This window comes from Bufo bufo, chromosome 1 (assembly GCF_905171765.1).
Source record: "Bufo bufo chromosome 1, aBufBuf1.1, whole genome shotgun sequence".
NCBI lineage: Eukaryota > Metazoa > Chordata > Amphibia > Anura > Bufonidae > Bufo > Bufo bufo.
Window position 1 is genome coordinate 157,593,167 of NC_053389.1, and position 12,210 is coordinate 157,605,376.

Here is a 12,210-nt window from a genome sequence, read left to right on the forward strand (position 1 = left end):
GCAGTGTGAGGAAAAGGGCTCTCCCCGACACACAGTGGCCCTCAGAGTCTTCTAATGAGATATACCAGCCTTGGTTTTGGCTCTGAATAGTGACCTGACCACAAGATAGGGCTTCCAATTGACCTGGAGTGGAATGTGCGCACAGGAAACACACAGTACTCCTGTGGAAAAAGGGGCGCACAGAGAACACAGTACTTTCTGTGGGGACGGGGTACACACAGAGAACACACAGTACCTTCTGTGGGGACGAGGGTTGCACAGAAAACACACAGTAGTCCAGTGGGGAAAGGGGTTACTCACACAGCTATTGGTATGCCCGGGTGATATATACCACCTTGTCTCCTTAAAAAAAAAAACTCATCAACTCACTTTCCTTTGCCAATATGATTCTATATAGTCAAGCTGAACAGCACATGAAGCCCTTTTTGCAATGAATGATCAAAAACCTCTCGCTCAGCAGCAACCCTTGAATTCAGACAGTAGTTCCCACACAATATCACGAGACCCACAGTAACTAAAGAAAGGTCTCCCAACCAAATCTATATAGAAGAGAAAGAGAGAGAGATAGAAAGAAAAAGAGCGGTAAAAAGAGAGAGAAAGAGAGAGAAAAAGAGCGGGAAAAAGAGAGGGAACTAAAGAGAGAAATATGTTCTGGAACAGTTTTTAACAATACAACAGTTACGGCACAACCAAACTAATCACAGACATATCAAACCCCCTGTTTAGATACTGATGGCAATATCTGGCTGCTGTGGTGTTAAACTATAACCACCCGACCTTACACACAAAGCCCTCTGTTGGATCTCTCAGCATAGATTCTTTGTCCTAGCAGGGCACTGAACAGACCTTTACAGTTGAGAAACCCCCACAGCAGTTACGCAAACATGCAAGTGTCTGGGCAGCTATTATTGGAAAAACATCAACCACATACACCAAAAGGTTCTTTCGGTAGATTTTTTTCCTGATATCAGCAGATGGGAGTACACAGATTTCGAACGTGAATGCAAAAGAATCTGCGCATCTCCATAGGATAGATTGCGACCATACGGCGAACAATAATTTTCCACAACAAAGCGCATGGCGTCATAGCAACCAATGACGCCTGCGCTCCTGCTCTCAGCAGGATGCCAGGCCGGGATACCACAGACCGCTCACAGCATTTCGGCCTAAACCTCCAAATACTGTCCAACACATTATTGTTGTCACTCTCACATCTCCACACGATGTGTTCTACTTTCTTCAGTATTCCCGAATACAGATGACACTGTGTTGAATCCTCCGCACTGCTTAGTAAGCATTTACATTTTTTTTTCTTATATTCAGGCAGAATTCTTAATCACTGATGACATTATGAAAAAAGTGTGACCTTTACCAGTATATATGATATATAAATTTATGCACTGTTTAAAACTGAACATAATTAATAGCACACACTCAGATTTGCTTAAATGCCAGACTATGAAGTGATTTTTTAATATTTCTGTCCATGGCACTAAGTTATGGAATGAAAAAATTGAAGCTCAACACAGCAGACAGACTTGTTTCCGCACTATGGTGGCAGTGGAAGGCTTATGCACATAAATCTATTCTTTTTCCGTGTCCGTTCCATTTTTTGTGATCCGTATGCGGAACCATTAAGTTGAATGTGTCCAAAAAAACACGGAAATTACTCCGTGTGCATTGCTTTGTCTCCATAGCCGTTCCGCTAAAAAGATAGAACATGTTCTATTCTTGTCCGCTTTGTGGACAAGGATAGGCATTGTTACAATTGATCCATAAAAGAAAATGATGCAATACGGATGTCACTTGGACCCCATCTACACTGAACAAAAATATAAACGCATCACTTTTGGTTTTGCTCTCATTTTGCGTGAGCTGAACTCAAAGATCTGAAACATTTTCTACATACACAAAAGACCATTAGTGCCTCAAATATTGTTCACAAATCTGCCTAAATCTGTGTTAGTAAAAACTTCTCCTTTGCTGAGATAATCCATCCCACCTGACAGGTGTGGCATATCAAGGTGCTGATTAGACAGCATGAATATTGCACAGGTGTGCCTTAGACTGCCCACAATAAAAGCCCACTCTGAAATGTGCAGTTCGATCACACAGCACAATGCCACAGATGTCGCAATGTTTCAGGGACCGTGCAATTGGCATGCTAACTGCAGGAATGCCTACCAGAGCTGTTGCCCATGCAATGAATGTTCATTTCTCTACTAAGCCGTCTCCAAAGGCGTTTCAGAGAATTTGGCAGTACATCCAACCGGCCTCACAACCGCAGACCACGTGTAACCACACCAGCCCAGGACCTCCACATCAAGCATGTTCACCTCTATGATCGTCTGAGACCATCCACCCGGACAGCTGCAGCAACAATTGGTTTGCATAACCAAAGAATTTCAGCAAAAACTGTCAGAAACCGTCTCAGGGAAATTCATCTGCACGCTCGTCGTCCTCATCGGGGTCTGGACCTGACTGCAGTTCGTCGTCGTAACCGACTTGAGTGGGCAAATGCTCACATTCGATGGCATCTGGCCCGTTGGAGAGGCATTCTGTTTACGGATAAGTCCCGGTTTTCACTGTTCAGGGCAGATGGCAGACAGTGTGTGTGGCGTCATGCGGTTTGCTGACGTTAACGTTGTAGATCGAGTGGCCCAAGAAGGCGGTGGGGTTATTGTATGGACAGGCGTATGTTATGGACAACAAACACAGGTGCATTTTATTGATGGCATTTTGAATGCACAGAGATACCGTGATGAGATCCTGAGGCCCATTGTTGTGCCATTCATCCACGACCATCACCTCATGTTGCAGCATGATAATGCACGGCCCCATATTGCAAGGATCTGAACACAATTCCTGGAAGCTGAAAACATCCAAGTTCTTGCATGACCAGCATACTCACTGGAGATGTCACCCATTGAGCATGTTTGGGACAGCGTGTTCCAGTTCCTGCCAATATTCTGCAACTTCGCACAGCTATTGAAGAGGAGTGGACCAACATTCCACAGGCCACAATCAACAACCTGATCAACTCCTATGTGACGGAGATGTGTTGCACTGCGTGAGGCAAATGGTGGCCACACCAGATACTGAGTGGTTTTCTGAACCCCTCCCACAGTAAGGCAAAACTGTGCACACTTCAGAGTGACCTTTTATTGCGAAAAGTCTAAGGCACACCTGTGCAATATTCATGCTGTCTAATCAGCACCTTGATATGCCACACCTGTGAGGTGGGATGGGTTATCTCGGCAAAGGAGAAGTGCTCACTAACACAGATTTAGACAGATTTGTGAACAATATTTGAGAGTAATAGGTCTTTTGTGTATGAAGAAAATGTTTCAGATCTTTAAATTCAGCTCATGCAAAATGGGAGCAAAACCGAAAGTGTTGAGTTTATATTTTTGTTCAGTGTATATTTTTTGCAGTCATGTGCATGAGCCCTAAATCATTGCCATAATCACTACACTTTAAAAGTTAATTTCAGCACTGCAGGCATCAACAAGTGAACCTTCCTTAGGTCTCTTTCAAACAAACCATACAGATTGTGTCAGCATTAATGATGTGATCGAGCATGCTCGGCCGAACAGCAGTTCGGCTCGAGCATCGCGATGCTCAGCACATCGCGGTGTTCGGCCGAGTATCACGTGTGCTCGAGCGCCATGCTCGAGTCTCATCCCCGCACATTTGTTGGCTGCTACGCAGCCAATAAACGTGCAGGTAAGTGCTGACACTCACTGTAATGCCGTAGCCATGTTGGTTACTGGCATTACAGTGATTGGCTGACCGGAGCACGCCATCAGGTGCTATAAAGCACCCGGTGACACATAGTTCGGCCAGTCTTAGTCAGAGAGAGCTGTGCTGTAGAAGGGGCAGATAGTGTAGGGAATTGAATTTTATTTTTTGGTTAGGCAGGGTTGGTGTTAGAAACCAAAAAGGTTTTTTAAAGGGGTATTGTGTCATTGATCATTTTTGCAAAAATGATGTAATAGCCAATTCCCACCTTTCTTCATAAAATTACTTCCATCCTACCCCAGTGTTACACTTTGGTTCCCCCTAGTTACGGCCACCGCTTCTCGGGCGATTCCATGGGCCGCGCTTGCGCAGAAGAAGCACTTCTTTTCCCTGGCCTGCGGCTAATTGATTACATGAACGCGCACGCTGCCTGGAGGCCGAGCATGCGCAAAGCTTTATTACGATGTGCCCTGTATAAAACCGAGCCGTGCATGCTCTGTTTGCAGTGCGGGTTGGCGTCGGACCTGCAGAGTGACAGAGGGCGTTGAGAGAGAGAGGACGTGCTGGAGAGGTATGAAATGGAGGGACACAGGCACAGTCCTGTGCATGGAGCGGTGTAGTCGCTCACTCCAAAGATGAGAACTTGTGTCTCTACTAGCCGAAACTCCATAGCCACGCCCCCACCAATCTGAAGCCACGCCCAAATTGCATAGCCCCGCCCCCTGCAGGATAGCGGCCGGGACTGTGTGAGACGGGGCAGTGAGGTACAACTGTTACAGAAATGTGTGACATCACTGAGGTGTGAGCAACGTGACACTAGTGAGCCTTGGATTATATAATACAAAATGTTATGTGTTATATGATATGACTATCACCATCAAGCTTTGAGGCACACTATATGACATAACTGAGGTATGTGGCTCAATACATAACATCACAGAGGTGTGATGCACGATATATGACATCACAGAGGTGTGAGGCCACGTATGGTGATGATTCCCCTCACAGACACTGCAGGCTGCCAGACGGATCTCATACAATCCACATGAACTAGCACGCAAGGACTGTGATGTAATAAGGAGGCGTGGCCGGCCTTCACTCACACTGCCTAATCCCGCCCAGCCTTAAAAGCAGGAAACCAGGAAGTGAACAGCAGAGCTGGCTGTAGGTGAGGATGAAATAGCAAGATGGGAATACCCCTTTAAGGACTACTGTTGTGTCTGGCAGCAATATATATTTTTAGCGCAACCTGCGCTAAATTGCCTGCGATTAGAGATCCAAAAGTACTTCTAAGGACTATTGTTGTATCTGGCAGCAATATATATTATTTGAGCAACCTGCGCTAAATTGCATGCAATTGTTAGAGACCCAAAAGTCCTGTTGTATCTGGCAGCAATATATATTTTTAGTGCAACCTGTGGTAAATAGCTTGCAATTGTTTGGCCGCTGCAGACAGCGACATTATCTGCGCTACATCTCCAGTGTAACTTGTGCGCAGCCTAAAAATATCTGTGACATCCAGTGAACTTTTTCCGTAGAAGGTGTCCGCTGCGGACAGTGACATTACCTGTGCTACATCTCCTGTATAACGTTTGCGCATCCTAAAAATATCTGTGACATTCAGTGTACTTTTTCCGTAGAGGCTGCGGACAGCGACATTATCTGTGCTACATCTCCTGTTTAACGTGTACGCATACTAAAAATATCTGTGACATCCAGTGTACTTTTTACGTAGACGGTGTCCACTGCGGACAGTAACATTACCTGCGCTACATCTCCTGTATAACGTTTGCGCATCATAAATATCTGTGATATTCCCTGTAATTTTTTATTAACCGCTGGTGACTAGTGATGAGTGGCAGGGGCTATATTCGAATTTGAATATTCGCCCAAATATTCGTGAAATATTGCGTCATACAGTGGATATAAAAAGTCTACACACCCCTGTTAAAATGTCAGATTTCTGTGCTGTAAAAAAATGAGACAAAGATAAATTATTTCAGAACTTTTTCCACCTTTAATGTGACCTATAAACTGCACCACTCAATTGAAAAACAAACTGAAATCTTTTAGTACATCCAGTGTACTTTTTCCGTAGAAGGTGTCCGCTGCGCCATGGTCCACAGAGAGCTTCCAAAGCATCAGAGGGATCTCATTGCCAGTGGCGTAGCGTGGGTTGCCAGCACCCGCGGCAAGCCAAAAATTGTGCCCCCCCCACCCTGGGCACGCCCCTTTTAACAGATACTGTAGTAGATCACTAGCAGTCCTATATAACACCACAGATAACAGTGATAACTCTCCGTGTACAGATAATGTAGTAGATTCACCTGCAGTCCTATGTAACACCACAGATAACACAGTGATAACTCTGAGTACAGATAATGTAATAGATGTTCCCTGCAGTCCTATGTAACACCTCAGATAACACAGTGATAATTCTCTGAGTACAGATAATGTAGTAGATGCGTGTGAGCCCCCAGAATTCAGAATACACACAGTGTGACCTGAAGTCAGGGGCCAGGATGCGGCAGGGTAGGCCATATTCTCAATTTCTTCCCCCAACCCTACCGTGAAACCGATATGTGCATGGACATTATTATTGCAGTAGAATACTGCACCATACCTGTTACATCCAGTGACATCTCCTGGGATGTAGACTCTTTCATCAGCGTCTTCATTCAGAGATAAGACCGCCATGATACCTTCTTTCAGCCGCCTCTCATCTCTGCAGAGTTTCCCAGAATTATTTTTAGGTTCCTCACTTTACTATCATCCTCTCCTTCCTGGTGTCTCATCACTGTCATCCTGCTGCCCCCCAATACTGTGCTACAGCCAGACAGATAGTGCCCCATTCCCCATAATAGTATTCCCCCTGTATAGTATAATGGCCCCTCTTTATTATTATATAATGGCCCCCTCTTTATTATTATATAATGGCCCCTCTTTATTATTAATGTAATGGCCTCTCTTTATTATTAATATAATGGCCCCCTCTTTATTATTAATGTAATGGCCCCCCTTTATTATTACTATAATGGAACCCTCTTTATTATTAATATAATGGCCCCTCTGTTATTAATGTAATGGTCCCTCTTTATTATTAATATAATGGCCCCCTCTTTATTATTAATATAATGGCCCCTCTTTATTATTAATGTAATGGCTCCCTCTTTATTATTAATGCAATGGCACCTCTTTAATAACAAAGAGGGGGCCATCATATTAATAATAAAGAGGGGGCCATTATATTAATAATAATGTATTGTCCCCCTCTTTATTATTAATATAATGTCCCCCTCGATATTATTAATATAATGTCCCCCTCTTTGTTATTAATGTAATGGCCACCTCTCCATTCCTATTACTATGATGTCCAGCCAGTGGTCCTCCTCTTTCTGCTTCTCCCCCACCCCAATAGTGCCCCCAGTGCCTCTGCAATTAGGGTAGGGTACATAAATAAAAAAAATTAATACTTACCTCTCTCCATCACAGCTTGTGGCATCCCAGGGCAGGCGGTCACGAACGCCTCACTGTGCCTTCCGAGATCCGACGCAGGAGGTCACAGTGAGGTAATCGTGACTGAGTCCTGAGTTGCTCTACTGCCTTATAGGCTTCAGGCCTGGTGGCCTGAAGCCTATGAGGCATAACGGAGGGGACGGGAGCCATATGCTCCCGTGGCCCTTATTAAAATTTTAGCTGCCTGGCGCCCCCTGCAATTTGGCGCTCGGGGCAACGTCCCCCCCGGCCCCCCCACGCTACGCCCCTGCTCATTGTTAAAAGGTATCAGTCAGGAGAAGGGTACAAAAGAATTTACAAGGCATTAGATATACCATGGAACACAGTGAAGACAGTCATCATCAAGTGGAGAAAATATGGCCCAACAGTGACATTACGAAGAACTGGACGTCCCTCCAAAATTGATGAAAAGACGAGAAGAAAACTGGTCTGGGAGGCTACCAAGAGGCCTACAGCAACATTAAAAGAGCTGCAGGAATATCTGGCAAGTACTGGCTGTGTGGTACATGTGACCAGGGCCGGGCCGATACAGAGGCTGGGGAGGCTCCAGCCTCAGGGCGCAGCCTGGGGTGGGCGGAAAAACAAACCTTTTTTTTTATTTTTTTTTATCACTTACTTGCTGCCGGGCGCCCTCCCCTCCCCCCCCTCCCCCGGCAGCGTGCCCTGTCTATCCCTGCAGAGCTAAACATATGGGGATCCCTCAGCTCCGCGCCCCCCCTCCCAGTATACCAGACATAGGGGCTCTGCGCCCTGCAGCTCAGTGTAGATGCGAGATTCTTCTAAGCTACAGGACCTTTGATGATGTCATGACCATGTGACCGGTCATGTCGGTGGGAGGAGCCAGGCTGTGGACTGGTAGCGCCTTTATGATCCTCATCTGCTCCTGACTTTGGCTTGAACTGTTGAACATATGAGGTTAGCACCCTAGCACTTACAATTCCGGGTACTTAGGGGTTAATGCAGGGATGATGTGTATGGCCTCATTCACACATTGCAGATTTAGTCAAATCTGCAAACAAGATGTACAGCGAGCTTGTAGCAGAGCTGTGTGTGTCTGCCTACCCAGAGCAGCTGTGTGTGGGGTGCATGTAGCAGAGCTGAGGGTGCTTCATGTGTATAATGCAGCAAAGATAGGTGTATAGTGTGAATCCAGAACAGTAGTGTGTGTGGTGTATGTAGCAGAGCTGTGTGTGTCTGCCTACCCAGAGCAGCTGTGTGTGGGGTGCATGTAGCAGAGCTGAGGGTGCTTCATGTGTATAATGCAGCAAAGATAGGTGTATAGTGTGAATCCAGAACAGTAGTGTGTGTGGTGTATGTAGCAGAGCTGTGTGTGGGGTGCATGTAGCAGAGCTGAGGGTGCTTCATGCGTATAATGCAGCAAAGATAGGTGTATAGTGTGAATCCAGCACAGTAGTGTGTGTGGTGTATGTAGCAGAGCTGTATGAGACAGAGGAATGTATAATATGCACAGCGGAGCTGTGTATGTAAAATGTGCAACACAGTGATATATAATGTGCCACCCAGAGCTGTGTGTGTGTGTGCGCATGTAGCAGAGCTGTGTATGTAAAATGTGCAAAAACCCTGATGCTCTCAAAAAGAGCAAGCAATATAAAACATTGTAGTTTGATACCTTTTACCCCTTAAAGACCGGCCCCATTTTCATTTGTACATTAGCCATAACCTTTTTATTTTTCTATTCACAGTTATATGAGGGCTTATTTTGTGTGGGACAAGATGCATTTTTTAAATGCCGCCAATTAGTTTACCATGTCTTGTATCAGAAAGCAGGAAAAAAATATATTTGTGGGTTAAAAAAACAAAAAAAAAAACACACACAATTCCACCAAGATTTTTGAGGTTTTCACATCACAGCGTTCACTAAAAATGCCGTCTTTATTCTGCGGCTCAATGCGATACTAAACTTGTATGGTTTTTATTTCGTTTAATTACTTTAAAAAATTACTTTTCTATATTTTGGTCTATGTGAGGGCTTGTTTTTGTTTAACGATCAGTAGTTTTCTGGGGGAAGGGGGGTCCCATACAAAAATTTGCTGTGGGGCCCAGTCACTTCTAGTTACGCCCCTGAGCAGGAGGCTGCTGATTGGCCAGTATTAGCTAGCTGCCCTGCCATTGGTCCATCCTTTCACACCCCCTTCTCTCTGGAGCTGAACACAGCAGGAGGCAGGCGTTCTCACAGTGGATCATGTGACCAGTGACGTCACAGACCTCCTTCTAACAAATCCATTCTAGCATCTACCCAGCATGTATGGCAGGACTCTGCTGAGCAAAGACCATGTGCCCAGGTGAGGTGACCACAGAAGTGCCCTGGCATCTGTCTGCTGCTGGAAGCTCAATGTGGAGCTTTATGAATGTAAAAACTAATAGCCAAGAGGCTAAACAAAACCCTGCTTGTCTGCTTCTGACCCTAATCTTAACACATAACGTTCATTTGATTGCAATCTACTCTAACACCTAAAGGGATTTTTTTAAAGCCTGCTGTTTCTCTAGAAGATGACCTTATGCTGATAGTAGTGTTAATAGAGTCTCAAAGGTCTGTAAAAATAGGGTAACTGCTTTTATAGACCCTTGAGACTATATTAACACTACTATAAACATAAGGTTACCTAGAGAAAGAGCAAGTTTTTTAAATTATCTTTTTCCTTTAGGTGTTAAAACATAACTTATTTGATTGCTTGAACACCTAAAGGAAATCAAATTAAAAACCTGCTGTTTCTCAAGATGACCTTATGTCGATAGCAGTGGTAATAGAGTCTGAAAGGTCTATAGAAGCAGTTACCCTATTTTTACAGACCTTTGAGGCTCTATTAACACTACTATCAACATAAGGTCATCTAGAGACACAGCAGGTTTTTAAAAAGATTTTTCCTTTAGGTGTTACAGCAATCAAATGAAAGTTATGTTTTAACACCTAAAGGAAAAACATAATTAAAAAAACCTGCTGTTTCTCTAAATGACCTGATGTTGATAGTAGTGTTAATAGAGTCTCAAAGGTTTGTAAAAATAGTGTACCTGCTTCTATAGACCTTTGAGACTCTATTACCATGACTTTTAGCATAAGATCGTCTGGAGAAACATCAGGTTTTAAAAAAAAAAAAATATTTCTTTAGGTGTTAGAGCAATCAAATGGAGGGGGAGAAATGTGACATGGGTGAGGATGGAGTTACATGATGGGCCGGAGACAATGTCTGTAGTCTGTCTGTGCCATGGACGGGGAGAAATATGACATGGAGGGCTGATGGCTGACATGGGGGTCTGATCTGAGGCATTGGGGCTGTGCCTGTGAGCTGGGGTCTGATGGCTGGTCTGACCTGAGGTGGAATGAAAAATATTGTTTCCTATTATCCTCCTTTAAAACCTAGGTGCGTCTTATGGGACGAACCTACATTTTGGCGCACCCTGCCCCCCTTCCCCCAGGTGAGCTGAAGGGGTCGGGGGGGGGGGTCGGGGGCGCCAAAATGTAGGTTCGCTTGTGTTGGTAAAAAAACTTGCACCGGCCCTGGGCGCAGGCAAGGGGGGGGGGGGGCGCACTTGGGCAGCTCAGCCTCTGTTGGTGGTGGACCTTGTCCCAGCCCTGCATGTGACAACAATCTCCCGTATTCTTCATATGTCTGGGCTATGGGGTAGAGTGGCAAGACGAAAGCCTTTTCTTATGAAGAAAAACATTCAAGCCAGGCTATATTTTGCAAAAACACATCTGAAGTCTCCCAAAAGCATTTTAGAAAAGGTGTTATTGTCTGATGAAACCAAGGTTGAACTTTTTGACCATAATTACAAAAGATGTTTGGCGCAAAAACAACACTGCACATGACCAAAAGAACACCATACCCACAGTGAAGCATTGTGGTAGCAGCATCATGCTTTGGGGCTGTTTTTCTTCAGCTGGAACTGGGGCCTTAGTTAAGCTAGAGGGAATTATGAACAGTTCCAAATACCAGTCAATAATGGCACAAAACCTTCAGGCTTCTGCTAGAAAGCTGAACATGAAGAGGAACTTCATCTTTCAGCATGACAATGACCCAAAGCATACATCCAAATCAACAAAGGAATGGCTTCACCAGAAGAAGATTAAAGTTTTGGAATGGCCCAGCCAGAGCCCAGGCCTGTATACAATTGAAAATCTGTGGGGTAATCAGAAGAGGGCTGTGCACAGGAGATGCTCTCGCAATCTGACAGATTTGGAGTGTTTTTGCAAAGAAGAGTGGGCAAATCATGCCAAGTCAAAACGTGCCATGCTGATAGACTCATACCCAAAAAGACTGAGTGCTGTAATAAAATCAAAAGGTGCTTCAACAAAGTATTAGTTTAAGGGTGTGCACACTTATGCAACAATATTATTTTATTTTTATATTTTTTCTTCCCTCTACCTAAAAGATTTCAGTTTGTTTTTAATTGAGTTGTACAGTTTATAGGTCACATTAAAGGTGGAAAAAGTTCTGAAATGATTCATCTTTGTCTCATTTTTTTACATCACAGAAACCTGACATTTTAACAGTGGTGTGTAGACTTTTTATATCCACTGTATATTCACGAATTCGAGATTATTTTTCTAATTGTGAAAATTCGGCAATGTAATACAGACATGGGTCACTTTTGATACATTTTCCAAGCAGCTAGAAGTTTCCTGAGACTGGATAAAATGGTTGGCACGGCAGAACATTAAAAATGGCTTTATATGCAGTTAGAGTGATCCAATATATTCGCGATCGGCACTAATGATGCAAATATTTGGGCGCAATACGTGAAACTTCACATTTTAGCAGGTCTGCATGTATGTATGGACAGCAGAACCTATCACACTACCTAACACACTGCACTGCAACGTCATCACTATATCAGGATATAACTTACACTGATTATCTCCCACTAACTATCTGTATTATACAGTATATACAGTGCTGCCCATAATTATTCATACCCCTGGCAAATTTTGAC